Genomic DNA, 16,864 nt, shown 5'->3' with positions numbered 1-16,864 from the left:
ACAGGAATAAAACTCAAAATCAACAAGAACAATAGATCATTTATAACTACAAAGAAATTAAACAACATGCTACTGAGTGACACATTTAAAAGGACATCAAAAACTTTCTTGCAGTAAATGAAAGTGAAAACAAAATGCATCAAAATCTGTCAGATAAAACAAAAGCAGTATTAAAGAGGAAGTTGATAGCATTAAGTGATCACATTAAAAAGAGAAAGGTCTAAAGTAAATGATCTAATGATGCATCTCAAGGATTTAGAAAAACAACAAGCCAAACTGCAAATTAGCAGGAAGTGAAAAATAATGATCAGAATAGAAATTGAAACTTAAAAAAAAACACACAAAAGATCAACAAAATAAAAAACTGGGTTTATTTTGTGAACATAAAACAGCACAGACAAACCTTTAGGCAGACTAACAAAACGAAAAGAGAAATTCTAATAAAATTAGAGGTGAAAAAGAGATATTGCAACTGACAAAACTGAAGTCAATGGATAATAAGAAACTACTGTGAACAACTATATGCTAACAACTTGGAAAACCTCCAAATTCTTGGATAAATATAACCTACAAGATTACATTAAGATGATATTAAAAAATCTAAACATATCCATAACAAGCAATGAGACTGAGGCAGTAATCAAAAGTGTTCCATCAAAGAAAAGTCCAGGGCCTGATGGGTTTACTGTTGAATTCTACAAAACATTTGAAAGGAACTAACTCCAATATATTTATTTCTTTTTTTAAAGATTTATTTATTTATTTATTTGAAAGGCAGAGTTACAGAAAGGAGATGGGCAGAGAGAGAGAGAGAGAGTGAAGGGAGAGAGATTTTTAATCTGCTGCCTCACTTCCCAAATAGCTGCCAACAGTCAGGGCTGGTGCAGGCCGAAGCCAGGATCCTAGAATTCCACTCAGGTCTCCCATGTGGGTTCAGGAGCTTAAGGACCTGGGCTATCTTCTGCTGTTTTCCCAAGTACATTAGCAGAAAGCTGGATTAGAAGCAGAGTAGGATTTGAACTGGTGCGCATTTGGGATGCAGTTGATGCAGGCAGCAGTTTAACACACTGCATCACAATGCAAGCCCTTAACTCCAATACTTTCCAAACTATTCCAAAATACTGAACAGACAGGAATTCTCCCAAACCCTTTTTACAAGGCCAGCATCACTCTTTTACAAAATGTCACAAAGACATAACAAAAAAAAGAAAACTACACACTCATATACCTGATGGACATACATGCAAAAGTTCTCAACAAAATACTAGTTAACCAAATCTAAAACCACATCAAAAAGATCATATGTCACAATCAAGTTGGATTTATCCCAAAGATCCAAGGGAGTTTCAACATTCACACATCAGTAAACGTTGTAAATCACATCTGCACAATGAAGAACAAAGACCATATGACCATCTCAATAGATGCAGAGAAAGCATTTGATAAGATTCAACATCCCTTCATGATAAAAATCCCTCCACAAATTAGGTATAAAAGGAACATTCCTCAAAATTATAAAGGCTATATATTGACATCATGCTGAATGTCAACATTATACTGAATGGAGAAAAGCCGAAAGCATTTCCTCTCAGATCTGGAACAAGACTAGCATATCCACTTTCACCACTCTTATTCAATATAGTACTGGAAGTATTGGTAAGAGCAATCAGGGAGGAAAAAGAAATAACAGGCATCAACATTGGAAAGGAAGAAGTAAAAATACCCATGTTTGCAGATCATGGGATGTTGTATGTGGAAAAACATAAGCACTCCACCAAAAACCTGTTAGGACTGATTAAAAAGTTCAGCGAAGTCGGCCTGCGCCACAGCTCACTAGGCTAATCCTCCGCCTGTGGCACCGGCACCCTGGGTTCTAGTCCTGGTTGGGGCACCGGATTCTGTCCTGGTTGCTCCTCTTCCAGTCCAGCTCTCTGCTGTGGCCTGTGGCCTGGGAAGGCAGTGGAGGATGGCCCAAGTGCTTGGCCCTGCACCCACATGGGATACCAGGAAGAAGCACCTGGCTCCTGGCTTCGGATTGGCGCAGCGCGCTGGCTGTAGCAGCCATTTGCGGGGGTGAACCAATGGAAGGAAGACCTTTCTTTCTGTCTCTCTCTCTCTCACTGTCTAACTCTGTCTGTCAAAAAAAAAAAAAAAAAAAAAAAAAAAGAACAACAATAAAAAATTCAGCGAATTTGCAGGTTACAAAATCAACATATAAGAAACAGTAGATTTTTAATATGATAGTCATGAACTTTCTGATAGAGAAAGCAAGAAAGAAACCCCATTCACAATAGCCACACACACACACATGCACACACACAAACAAATCAAATATTTAGGAATAATTTAACCAAAGAAATGAAAAGTTCTCTACAATGAAAATTATAGAACATTTATGAAAGAAATCATCAGGGACACAAAAAATAGAAATGTATATATTGATTGTGGATTGAAAGAATTAACATAATAAAATGTCTATATCAACCACAGAAATAGCAACCTACAGAGTCAACACAATCCCTATCAAAATACCAATGACATCTTTACAGAAATAGAAAAAAATCCTAAAGTTCATACAGAATCACAAAAGATACAGAATAGCCACAGTGATCCTCAGCAAAAACAAAACGAAACAAATGAACAAACAAAAAACAAACTGAGCTGGAGGCATCATAATCTCTGACTTCAAAGCATACTATAAAGCTATAGTAATTAAAGCAGCATGGAACTGGCATAAAAGCCAACCCATGGATCAATGGAACAGAATAGAGTCCAGAAATAAATCCATGTATGTATAGCCAACTGGTTTTTGACAAAAGTGCCCAGACCATATACTGGAGGAAGGATAATCTGTTCAATACACGGTGCTGGGAAAACTGGATGCCAATATGCAGAAGAATGAAATTAGATCCCTACCTCCTATCATATAGAAAAATTGACTGAATATTGACCAAAGTCCTAAATTTAAGATCTAAGACTATAAAATTGCTGGAAGAAAATGCAGGGGAAACACTTCATGATATTGGTGCAGGTGATGAATTCTTAGGTAAGTCCCCTGAAGCACGAGCACAAAAGCAAAGCTAGATATGCTGGGTGACAGGAAACCCAGAAGCTTCTGCACAACAAAGGAAACAATCAACAGAATGAAGAGACATCCAACAGAGTGGGAAAATATATTTGCAAGTTACCTATGCAACAAAGGACTAATACCCCAAATACAACAACTCAAAAAACTTAACAGTGATAAAAAAATAAGTCCTGTTAAGAAATGGGCAAAGGAGCCGGCGCCGCGGCTCAGTAGGCTAATCCTCCGCCTAGCGGCGCCGGCACACCGGGTTCTAGTCCCGGTCGGGGCGCCGGATTCTGTCCCGGTTGCCCCTCTTCCAGGCCAGCCCTCTGCTGTGGCCAGGGAGTGCAGTGGAGGATGGCCCAGGTGCTTGGGCCCTGCACCCCATGGGAGACCAGGAAAAGCACCTGGCTCCTGGCTCCTGCCATCGGATCAGCGCGGTGCGCCGGCCGCAGCGCGCCGGCCGCGGCGGCCATTGGAGGGTGAACCAACGGCAAAGGAAGACCTTTCTCTCTGTCTCTCTCTCTCACTGTCCACTCTGCCTGTCAAAAAAAAAAAAAAAAAAAAAAAAAAAGAAATGGGCAAAGGACCTCAATAGACAGTTTTCAACAGAAGAAACACAAATAGCCAAAAAAAAAAAAAAAAAAGGAAAAATTGCTCAACATCATTAAATCAAGGAAATGCAAATCAAAGCCACACTGAGATATCACTCAACCCTGTCTGAATGGTTCTCATCAAAAGGACAGAAGAGTAACAAATGCTGGCAAGGATGTGGACAAAGGGGAATATACACTGTTGATGGGAATGTAAATTAGTGCAGTTACTGAGGAAAACAGGATGGAGATTTCTTAATAGACTAGAAATAGACTTGCCATATGATTCAGCAGTCCTACTAGTAGGTATATACCCAAAAGATATGAACATGTTTATAGCAGCACAGTTCAAATATGGAATCAACCAAGTGGTCCCTCATCAGACGAATGGATAAAGAAAATGTGTGTATACACACACACACACACACACACACAAAATGGAACATTATTCAGCTATAAAAAGAATGACATTCTATCATTTGCATCAAAGGAGTTGCAACTGAAAGACATCATATTGAGTGCAATAAGCTGAACACAGACAACTCCCACTTGTTCTCCCTTATATGTGGGAATTAAAATGAAAAAAGAAAAACAAAAATGAAAAGAAAAAAATGCCAGTGTGTATCAGTTTTGCTGCAAATAGAGTGTTTTGTCAACTTTTATTTTGAATCTCCGTTGAGGAAATTGTTAGGAGTTACATACTGCTACAGTTTTGGTGATCTGTGACTATCTTGAAGTTTGCTATCTTTTCATTTGGTTGCTGTATATGGCCCTTGCCTGTGTTCCTCTTGAACTATGGTCATTTTGCTTACTGAATTCTTTATTTGGTGGAGCATTAAGTCTTTGACTCTAAGGTAAGTTGAAAATATGTTATCTTAAAAGTTAAAAAGAATTTTTTAAAAAGTTAAAAACAGAATTAACATATGATACAGTAATTCTACTTCTGGGTATAGAAGGGTACTTCGAAGAAGTCAATGGGAAATGGAACTAAGAGGTAATTTTATTACATATTTTAAAAATCCATGCATAGTTTTTTCATAATATGCATTTCCATGAATTTTCATTTATTTTAATTTAAAGCTATTCTTAATTTGAAAGGTGTGTATATACACATACACAGAGACAGTGCTCTTCCATTTGTTGCTTCACTCCCTAAATGCTTTCAACAGCTGGGGCTGGATCAGGCTTAACCCAGGAGCCTAGAACTCAATCCAGGGGTTTCCCACATGGGTAGCACAGACTCAAGCACTTGGAAGCATGATACAGGAAGCATTGGAAGCACAGCCATGACTCAAGCTCAGGCACTCCTATAGTGGGATGTGGGCATCTCAAGTGGTATCTTAACCCTGAGCCAGAAGCCCACCCCTTAGCAGCACAAGGAGAACAGAATGTCCATGCAGTCCCTCTCGAACTGCTTTGGCCTCTCCTTTGATTTACATCTCTGTGTGGACAGTTAGATGCGTTTCTTCATTTAGACTCTCACTATGCAAAGTGGTCTGGTCAGAGCAGCATCAGCATCAGTATCAGCTGGGAGTTTGTTAGGAATGCAGACTTCCAGCCCCTTGCTTGACCTACTGAGTCCGGATCTGCATTTTAACTAGATCTCTGGATGATTCACCAGCACAACAAACACTGAGCAGCTCTGCCCCAGCATCTAATTCATTGTTTTCCAAGCACGTCCAGGCTTGGGGATCATCTAGGGATGCATTGTTAGACACCCAGGCTCGTCCCTGGATGATTCTGGTTCAGTATCTCTATTTTAATGACAAGGAACAAAGCCTAGGAATAGGATGTAAGTAGAGTGTGCAGGTACCCACGCCTGGAGACAGACAGGGAAGCGACTATTTAGCAATTATGATCTTTTGTGGCTCTTGCGTCTGCGCCTTTCCCAGACCCCAGTGCCCACGTGCAGGAAGCTTCCCCATAATGAACGGTTCTAGAGAAAAAGGGCATTGGTTTTTGTGGATGCTTATAAGCAATGTGTAGTAAATTTGGAGATATTCAACATTTAAATAACAATTCGGGCTTTGATCTATTTCAGCCTTGCTGATTCCAGCTTCATCTCTCATGGAAGCATCTTCAATACATCCCTGCTTTCCCCCTGATGCATTAAAAGAAGCTTATTTTTTAAAAGACGTAGCTCAGATAAAAAGGCTTAAGGAGAACAGGGGTTCCTTCAACCATGGAGAAGGCTGGTTTAAGAGTAAATTAGATCAGCAAAAGCTCTGTACACACTTGTACAGCCTCTCCCATGCTTTTTCAACCTTTAAGGCAAATATCTCACTTTGTGTGCTCAGGAGTCCTTGGAAACCTTTACTCTTGAATGAATCCTTATCCCCTACTGGTTCATCAAAGCACAGTGACTCATCCTAAATTATGCAAAAATCAAGGACTCATAAATTAGAATCTAGATTTCTTAACATGTCTCTCTTTTTTCGTTGTTCTGATTTCTTTCTAATAGAATGCCTGTTAACAACAACCGAAAAAACCTTTTAGGTAAACAATTACGATGCAGACTTTTGGGATCCTTTGGGAAGAGACATTTAAAAGGGGAGAAAGAGAATTTGCAAGGCAATTGAGGAGTCCTTGTTATATCTAGCAATTGTGATCTTTCATGATTCAGGTTTGGGACTGGCTACTCTGCAATCAGACAAAGATCAAGCAGTGGCTTGTCTCCATCCTCTGCTCCAGGCTTCCCTATGAGGTCAGGGTAAATGGAATCTCCCACATTGGGTCTGCATCAAGGTGATTCGATAGTGGCCACAGTCCTGCAACATTCTCATGGCTTGCTTACAGGTACAGGGATGAAGTTCCAGAAGAAATGGAAAGGCAGCTAGGTCAGCAGAGAGAAGGAAGCCCAACTGTCTCTCCCTCCCCACCCAGGCAGTGACAAAAAGCCTATGGCTCCTTTAATGAATTCCTTCATCTGCTCTGGCAAAGATGAAATGTCCCTGTAACTGATATTTTTAAAGCCCCTTAAGAGCCCCTGGTAGCAGGTGGTTGCTATTTTAAATATAAAAATATTAGTTGAAAGAATCAATGAATAAATCAATATTGACTTAGCAGCTGCAGTGTAGCTTCATGCCATACCAATTGCAAAGGAGTACAAAAATAACCACAAAACATGGTCACTCACCAGAAGGGGCTGTTTCTACAATGCTGATGAACAGAGTTTAGAACTCAGAAAGACCTGAGTTCAGATCTCACTTGCCCTGTTTTGGTCAATTACTTAACTTCCCTGAGTCTTATTTTTATTTCCCATAAGTGGACTTTATGAATATTCACTTCATAGGATATCATAAGAATTCATAGGATGTATGATTATTTTTAACATGTTTAGCTTACAACAAAAATTCAGCAACTGGCAGAAGAGTCTCTTTGGGGAGATCCAAAACACCTACACAAAACAATTTGTAGACAAAGGTCATGAAGGATGCTGACAGACTAAGGAAAGAAAGAGAGCGGTGTAGCAACTTCCAGGCTTTATTTGACCAGTTGGGACCCTAGAGTGTTATTTCATAGTCTAGACAGTTTTTACAGAATTGAGAAGAGAACAGAGTGGGTTTATATCTCCTGAGAAGCCTTCATGAAGGAAGTGATTCATGAGTCAGGGAGCCAAGAACACCAGCTCTACCTGGTCTAGCTGTATCTCAGCCATGCAAGTCACAATGAAGGTCAGGTGGCCACAAATGGAGTGAGCTTTGATCTCCCTGCCTCCTCACCCCTCTTACTACCCATCACATTGGAAATCCTTGATGTGCTCTGAAAACACACATCTCACTTTCCCCGTCTCCTTTTCACTAATTTTACTCTCAATTCTTCTGTTTTCCCACTCTATTCTAAGCATCTTAAAAAAAAAAAAAAAAAAAAACCAACCCTGTACTGATGTGTAATGGCAACCATTTAAAGTACACAGTCTGATGAATTTTAATAGTTGTTACACCAGGAAACCACAACTACTTTCTTTCTTTTTTCTTTTTTTGACAGGCAGAGTTGGACAGAGAGAAAGGTCCTCCTTCCGTTGGTTCACCCCCGAAATGACTGCTACGGCCAGCACGCTGCGCTGATCTGAAGCCAGGAGCCAGATACTTCCTTCTGGTCTCCCAGGTGGGTGCAGGGCCCAAGGACTTGGGCCAGCCTCCACTGCTTTCCCAGGCCACAGCAGAGAGCTGGACTGGAAGAGGAGCAACCAGGACAGAACCGGTGCCCCAACTGGGACTAGAACCCGGAGTGCCAGCACCGCAGGTGGAGGATTAGCCTAGTGAGCCGTGGCGCCAGTCAACCACAATTACTTTGAAAGCAAAGACCATGTCCATCATCTCCAACCATTCTCCACCCCCAAAAGTTCTCTCGCCCCTTGGCAGTCAGTCCTGCACCACTCCCCAGGCAATCACTGACCTGCTTTCTGTCACTATAGATAAATATATTTGCATTTTCTGGGTTCACATATCAGTGGGAGTATACCTTTTGTGATCTTTGTGCCTGTCTTCTTTCTCTCAGCATAAGGATTTTGAGATTCATCCACACAGTTGTATGTATCAGTAGTTCATTTCTCTGTATTGCTGGAGAGTGTTTCATAGTATAGATAAACCTCAATTTCCTTATCCACTCACCTATAGATGGACAATTGGGTTAAGCTTTTGTGTGAATATATGTTTTTGTTCTCCTCAGTAAATAGTTAGGAGTAGAATGGCTGGCTTGAATGGTAGACACGTGTCTTATTTTGAAAGAAATGTCCAAACTGTTTTGCAAAGTGGGTATACCGTTTTTCCATTCTCACAAGAATCTATGAGAGTTCCATTTCCTTTGCACCCTTGTTAATGCTTGGTGTGGTCAATCTTTCCAATTGTTACAGTTCTAATTTTCTGGATGACTAGTGATGTTGAGCATCTTTTCATGTGCTTAATGTTCATTTGTATATCTTCTTTTATGTGGTGTCCATGAAAATCTTCGCATTTCTTGAGTGGATACAAGTAATTTCTCAGATATATGTAGAGCCAATATTTTTCTGCCAACCTGTGACTTGGTTTTTAATTTCTTAAACGGAATTCTTTGAGGAGCAAAAGTTGTTAATTTTGGTAAGTTCCTATTGATTAATATTTTTATAGTTTATGCTTTTGGTGCTAAGAAAGCTTTTCTCACCCTTTTTTTTAAAAAAGATTTTCTCTTCAGTTTCCTTCTAGAAATTTTATCATTTTAGATTTTATGTTTAGGTCTCTGACTCATTACCAGTTAATTTCCTAGATATTGAAATACATTCCCATGGCTCTAAGGCCATGTTACACACCAACACCTCCTAAGGTTTTGTTCTTCTTTATACATACTTTGATGCTTATCAGCTCCTAAAAACTCAACATCTCCAAAATGAATTTTGTATATCCCTCTGCACATCTGTGCCTCCTCCATTTTTTGCTTGCTTTAATGAATGGCTTCACCCACTCAATAGGTCAACCCCCCTAAATACATTCCTCTCTCTATCACCTGCATCCAACCTAACACTAATCCTGTTCATCACACTTCTCTCTGTATCCCACTCTCTAGTCAGAACTACCCACCCTTTCAGGAAACCAAGGTTTCTAAGCACAAAGGTCTACATCTCCATACCTCTACCTGGAGTCACTCAAAGTCTTATCAATAAAACTGTGTAACCTCTGATGATAAAGATGGCTCTACATATTCTGATCAGTCCTCTGCCTATCTTTCCCCCAAGCCAGTCTTTTGTCTTTCAGGCTCAAATATGTGTTTTCCTTGACCTTCCCTCCCCCCAATTGCCCCATGTCTTCCATTGGGGCCTTCACGTGCTGCTCCTACTCCCACAAAACATCATCCACTAGCGCTTTCCGAATCCCTGTCAAATGCCACTGCCTCAGGAAAGGCTCCCCTGATCCCCTGGCCTGGGTGAGGCCTCCCTCTTTTAAGAGCTCATGGAGGCCGGCGCCGCGGCTTACTAGGCTAATCCTCTGCCTTGCGGCGCTGGCACACCCGGTTCTAGTCCCGGTCGGGGCGCCGGATTCTGTCCCAATTGCCCCTCTTCCAGGCTAGCTCTCTGCTGTGGCCAGGGAGTGCAGTGGAGGGTGGCCCAAGTCCTTGGGCCCTGCACCTCATGGGAGATCAGGATAAGTACCTGGCTCCTGCCATCAGATCAGCGCGGTGCGCCGGCCGCAGCGTGCCAGCCGCGGTGGCCATTGGAGGGTGAACCAACGGCAAAGGAAGACCTTTCTCTCTGTCTCTCTCTCTCACTGTCCACTCTGCCTGTCAAAAAAAAAAAAAAAAAAAAAAAAAAAAAAAAAAAAAGCAGCTCATGGAAGCCTGTACTCCTCCACTATGAGTCACCAGAGTAACTGCACGATTGTACACGGGATTACAAGGTAATTCCCATTTCCCTCTCTAGATTGCAAACTTCCTGAGGACAGAATCATTTCTGCCTACCCCAGGTCTCTTTCTTCCATCTAACACATTCTCCTTGACATGGCAGAGGAATGCTTATTGAAATAAACACTTGGGAAATAAATGAGAGAGTAATGGAAAACAAAGAAAGGGGCAACCTCAGATGGTGTGCGAAAAGAGGGCAGAGGGCTGTGGGGTGAGATCTGGCCAAACAGAGGGGTCAAACAGTGTCAGGTAGCTGTGGGAAACGTGTTTGTTAATTTCTTTTTGAGTTGGGAATCAACAAACAATTTTCATTCCCCAGCCCTGTAAGCAGACTAATTATGGCAACACTGGTGGGACTTACATTGTTCTCATCAAAATCAACCTTTACCAGCTTTAGAAGAATCTGGTAAAATCATTTCCACACAGAAGATGTAACTGAATTCTCTGATCACAGAAGTCGCCTGTTTAAAAGCAATTAAGTGCAGGCATCAAAACGCACAGGCAAAAGGGGAAAGTTCAATGAGAGGAAAATATTTTCATAAGCCAACTGGACAAGAGATCTCCCTCCACCCCCTTTTCTCTGGAGCTTTTGAAAATCCTTCTCACACAGCTGTGAAAGGTCAGTTCAAGCTTGACTGAGTGGGGCCGGGAAGAGATCAGGGTCCGGGGAGGGCTCAGGCAGTCAGAGCTGGAGTCTGGAGTCACGCTCGGCATGAGCTCCCTCACAATGATGTAATTCATGCGGATCTAGTCACTCCCATCTTGCCTCTGTTTATCCAATGGTGCATGAGGTACACATTCAATTTCACCCAGAAACAGAATGAAACAACTTTGCTCTGTGGGCTGCTGGGTATCTGGCTGGAGTGTGGAGTAGATTCTGCCTCCCAGTGGCCACCACCACTTCCCCAGGAAGCGTGGCTGGGCAGGATACATCATCCTTGCTCACACTGAGAGCCTGTGATGCTTCCGCTGTTGGTCTTCCCAAATATATAAGAGGACCCTGCCTGCTTAGTTGGCCCCACTGGTAGCTAAATTCGCAGGGCCGCTGTATAGACGGCAGAGATGCTATTTCATGTGGGACAGGTAGAGGAGAATGTGTCTTCACTCTGGTGTTTGCCCCTATGCACTGGATGGCACAGTGCCACTGTGAGCTCCCCTGATGGGAGAGGAACCACCTCTTTACATCTCTTCTGAAGAGGTTAAATTCCACAAAGCTGTCCATATGGGTCCTGGAGCAAGACGTTGTGTGTCTTGTTCATTAATAGCTGTGTGACCACGAGCAAGCACAGTCTCTTCATCTATAAAATGGGGACATGGTTAAGATTAGATGGGCAAAAATAGGTAAAAGACATTTAGAACAGCATTCAGCATTTAGGGAGTGCTATGAAAGTGGCAGCTTTTGTTACTTGAAAGCAACGAGTAATCGCTTCTCGGCCTTTTGGTTAAGATCAAGTGCAGCAATGAGTTTGGTTAGCAGTGAGAATGACTTATTTACTGTCTCTGACCAGGGATCCTACTGCTTTTGGCCTGGCCAGCACCAATGTGTAAGATATCCTTATCTGTTGTCTACTTTCACTCACCTATCAGCATGACTCCTTGGACTTCTGGGGAAAGGCGTCACCCTTACCTTGCTCATCGTTACACAGGATCTCCATTACACAAAGAATATTATATTTCTCTTGTGTATCTAATGAATCATCATTTCTCTGAGCACATAATTAAAATAGACCAAATAGATTCAACCAGCTTTTACTGAGGCACTGTGCTAAGAGCTTTCACGCACATTAAATCATTTAGCCAATTCTCTATGAGGACATCCTGATTTCTTCAGAACCCAGAATGCCAGATAGAATAATTTTTTGATGGATGGAGTCCATTACCAGTTTAGGCCACGAGCCCAGGTGATTGAAATTGCATAAATCAGGCAATTGTCATGGTGTTGCCACTCTCTCTAATTTTTAAACCTTCTGCTACTAATGGAGATATTATCTGACTCTGTTGATGATAAAGGAATTAGCTCACTGAATCAGCACATGATCACCTGGATTGCAGCTTTGCTTTTTCACCAGTTCCAGAACATTGTTTAATTTTTAAACTGGAGGGCTGGCTGGTACCTTATTTCTTGGCAAATGTTTGTTTTAATCCCAATGGCTTCTGCATGTATGATCCATACTTAAACCTAGATTTCATGTGTATGCACATGATGTAGACTGAAAGAGAGATTCTCTCCTCTTCATTGTTTCCTTCTCCTGCCTTTGTTTTACTCTGTCACCAAGTCAAACTCAGTCTGTCAATCAAGTTCCCACATCAGAGCTCCTAAAATATCTCACCTATTTCAAGCCCTCCTGAGAGAGATGGAGAATAAAACAGGGCTGGTGATGGGTTACAGGGTTCCCCAGCTCCTTTCTGTGGAGTCCAGCAGCAGGGAGTGAGTCAGAATAGTCATGAGGCTGTCTCTCTGGCTCTAACCCCAGACCCATTTTAAATATCGCATCTAAATGTTAATGCACACTTAAGACAACAGTGCAGCTCATACTCTTCCCAAATTGATTCATTTTGCAATGAACCTGATGCAATTTACTCAGTATAAAAATGTCTGTGGCAATTAGGGGAAGAAAGGGGCAAAGCTGGCAGACTACAGGGATGACAAACACAGCTAGATGACGTGAAAGCTGGGGCCAGAATTAAATTTCTTTGTGAATCAGACAGTTTGGGGAATCAATAGCAAACAAGACAAGTCTTCTTGGACTGCAAGATAAACTTGAGGGTTCTCCATTGGGAAGAGTACATTGTCTATGAAATGGTCTAGCAGGCCTTCTGGCTCCTAGTGCTGACAACTCAGTGGCTAGGGTTCAAATGGCAGGATGCAGCTAGTGAGAGAGTGAGTCAAGCTTAAGGTTGTATCACTGGGTGGAAGTTCCAGATCATCAAAGAACAGGTCCCCTGGCCTCTTTGTGGGTAAGCACACATCTGGAAAATATAGCTTTGGAAAATATTCTATAAAAGAAACTAAAATAATTTAGCCTGGAAAAAGGTTGAGAAGAGATATTTTAAAAAAATCCCTAAAAGGGAGGACAAAACTGCTTAGTTAGGAGAAAGTAGGCTTGTTCCATGTAACTCCAGTGAACAAAGGGAGGATCAGTCATATAATGGTGAAACAGGAGAAGGTGTTCACATATAACAGGCATTCAATTATTCTAGGTATCTGCTACACATTATTACAGTACTGCTTCATAGGCAAATTGTAATGTTAAATGAAATCATGGCATACAGTAAACAATACACGTTGGCTATCTTTGTTAAAAACAATATACCTACAAAGATCCTCCAAGGCAGGTCCCAATGCCAGCACACTTGGTAAAGTGATAAGTATAAATACACAACCGATCAAAAAGATAGGGTAAGTGTCGATGAGATTTCACAAATAAGACCAGTGTAAGCAATTAATGAAGGATAGAATTAAAAGGGAGAGAATGATCCTGCGGGGGAAACAGGACACACAGCAGACTCATAGAATGGCAGCACTCCTGCCTCAGAATCAACCCTTGGGACATTTGGATCTGGCTAAAAGGTCCATGAGAGTCTCACAGGCATGGAAATCCATGACACGATGGCAAAAAACAATCTAAATGAAAGATCCTGGTGAACAAGACCCCAGCAGAAGGAACAGGCCATCAAGGAGAGAGGCGCCTTTCTCTGAAGGGAGGAAGGAACCTCCACTGTGATACGGCCTTGACTAAACAAGTTCAGAGTCGGGGAACTCAAGGGGCTTCCATAGCCTAGACAGCTCATAGCAAGAGTCTCGAGTGATTGCTGACGTCATAAATAAGAGTGCCAATTGTTAAATCAACAATGGGAGTCACTGGGTACATGCTCCCCACGTAGGATCTCTGTCCTTAATGTGTTCTACTATGAAACTTAAAAAACAACACTACTAGTCGAACAATACCCTATACCTTGTGTGGTTGTGTGAGTGCAGCCTGTTGAAATCCTTGCTTAGTATATACTAAGTTGATCTTCAGTATATGAAGGTAACTGAAAATGAAACTCGATGAAGGGCGGGATGGGAGAGGGAGTGGGAGAGGGGAGGGCCATGGGAGGGAAGGAGGTTGGAGGGGGGAAGCCACAACAATACAAAAGTTGCACTTTGTAAATTCACATTTATTAAATAAAAACAAAAACTATATAACAAACAAAAAAAAGAAAAAAAGAACTTAATACTTTACCCTTTTAGTATTTTTTATGCTCGACTTAAAACTATTGGTTGAACTCTGTAATTAATACACAATTACTTTTAGGTATTTAATTAATGCTATCACTAGTACTCAAATAGTATTTTACACTTTGTGTTTCTGTGTGGGTGCAAACTGTTGAAATCTTTACTTAATATATGCTAAACTGATCTTCTGTATATAAAGATAATTGAAAATGAATCTTGATGTGAATGGAAGGGGAGAGTGAGTGGGAGAGGGGAGTGTTGTGGGTGGGAGGGAAGTTATGGGGGGGGGAGCTATTGTAATCCATAAGCTGTACTTTGGAAATTTATGTTCATTAAATAAAATAAAATATAACTATAAAAAAAGATCCTCCAAGACAGCTCTTACTCTTCTCATTTTATGTACAAGAAACTTGATGCTTAGAAATACTAAATAACTTTTTATATATATCCATAATTTTCCAAGGACACAAAGCTAAGGGGCCATTAGCAAGTTCTTTCTAGAAGACAGAAGTACCCCAAAATAAGGTGGTCTGCCCTGAAGACAGTAGGCATCCTACTGCTTGGAGCCAGGCAACTTGAAGCCAGATGAGCTTCGTAAGATTGAGCTCTTGAACACTGGCTTGGTGTTGGGGTAAAGAGGCCCAGTTCAATTACTTTTAAGGCTCTTTTCTGCTTGGTGATTATGATTGAAATAATTTTCAACTTCTGCTATGCCTTTAAACTATCTTCACACCAACAATTACATAAAGATATGAAACAGAGAAGCAGCCATAAAAGAAGGCCAGGGATCCAAGAACTATGGAAATACAGTAAAATGCAGATCAGATGTTTTTATTTCCAATGGAATTCTGGTTTTGTCAACTTCCAAATTTTCTGGCTCACATCCCATACACAATGATGACACTGCCATCAGCTTCCCAAACCCCAGGGAACATCCTTAAGTTAGACAAGGTAGCACGGGGTTAATCAAGAAAGTTCAGAGACAGACTTCTAGAATGGAAATCCTCTACTGAGAGGATGACCCTAAGTGACTCCCCAAAAGAGGAAGGCTATAAACTGCAGACAGAGGAGTCACTCTGAGGCCTGCAGGTAAACATCCACAGAATGCTGATTAGAATTTCATGCAAGCCAAGAGGAATTTTAGTTCTGGGAGAGCAAAACAAAATAATGGAGAGAATATTTAAGAAACAGTTGGAGAGAATGCAATTGGAATAAAACCTCAACAGGAGTCAGCGTAGTTAGGTGATGATGAAAAGTCTAGTAAACTAAGGAGATGGTGAAATTGAGGAAAATATCAGAAGTCTTGAGTGAAAGAACATGAAACATACAGGAAATAATTTGGAAAACAGGAATAATTAAAAGGAACACAGAGAGGGCAATCTAAGCACATCAGAATCATCTTATCCCCAAAGCCAACATAGGCCAGTGTTTGCTCACCAGTGTGGGGGAGGTCAGGGCTGCACACGGAAATGAAACAAGCTGAGGATGGTCATTATGTCTGCGATTGGGGAGGAGGAAGTAAGTTGTCATGGAGAATAGGGATGAAATTTTGGTCAAGAGTTTTCTGTATGCTTTTTTTTTTAATTTCTGAAAACCATGTCTAGATTTTTGATGAGTGTCCAATCCAATTAAATTGGGGAGTTGTTCATTTAATAAACATTTTTTGAATGTGTACTGTAAATGAAATGCTGTTGTTCAGCCCTGGAGATACAATGATAAATAAGGCCCATCCCTAATCTTAGGAGTCTAATTGGTGAGAAAGACACATAAAAGAGAAAATGTGGCTCAGTGCTGTGAGAACTCAGAGATATGCAAAGGGTGGTACTGAGTACTCAGTACTCTGAGTCTGGGTCTCAGGGTGGTCTTCGTGGAGGAGGTGTTCAGAGATTCTTTCTTGAAGGAGAAGTATTGTTCTTACTGATCAGGGAGGTGGGAGAAGGCAAGAGGGTTTGAAATAGCTTGCTTTACCTGAGGCAACCTTGAGAAGGCTGATACAAATGAACTTTGACTTCAAAGAAATACAGTAAGCCAGGAGCATGAGAGGTGGTGCCAGATCACAGACTTCATGTGCAATGCCAGCTAATAAGGAGTTTGGGTTTAATGCTGGGCTGGACAGCTACCCACTGAAGGACCAGATGCAGAAGATTAATAGCCTACAATATTCACCTACTGGCTCCCTTGCCAAGGTATGGATTTGCTCCATTTGAGGACTTCCTAATGCCCAGGAAGAGTCCCTGAGGTTATCATTTTCAAGGACTTCAAAAGGGCATTTCACAGAATTAATACATGTACAACACGGAGGAACAATGGGCCTGTGGTTTCTCCATCACATTCCTTCCAATGAACTGACAGTTTGAGTCAAAAAACAGGGCCAAGAGGGAATACCAAAGCCCACAGCCCTGTCCTTAGACTCACCACACACCAAGCATTTGAGCTGAGTCATCGTGTGGGGTGGAGAAAGGACCCAGATCCTCAGCCACCTGGTGCCTTTGAGTCAATGATCTCAGGAAACATCCCAGCTCCATCCAGGGGCCCAAGGCTCAGCCTGCTGTTAGTTAAACAGCTGTGATCTTCCCAATAAGCACTCCCCTTTTTTATCACCATAAGACCTAC

General features: G+C 41.5%; 1 protein-coding gene across 1 annotated transcript in view; it reads right to left on the bottom strand.

The window, feature by feature from the left end:
• ALK (ALK receptor tyrosine kinase) overlaps positions 1–16,864 on the bottom strand; it is a 775,334-nt gene that overhangs the window by 316,385 nt on the left and 442,085 nt on the right. The window lies entirely within an intron of this gene.

This window comes from Oryctolagus cuniculus, chromosome 2 (assembly GCF_964237555.1).
Source record: "Oryctolagus cuniculus chromosome 2, mOryCun1.1, whole genome shotgun sequence".
Lineage (NCBI taxonomy): Eukaryota > Metazoa > Chordata > Mammalia > Lagomorpha > Leporidae > Oryctolagus > Oryctolagus cuniculus.
Note: the sequence above shows the minus strand (reverse complement) of the source record. Positions and strands in the feature narration are given on the sequence as shown.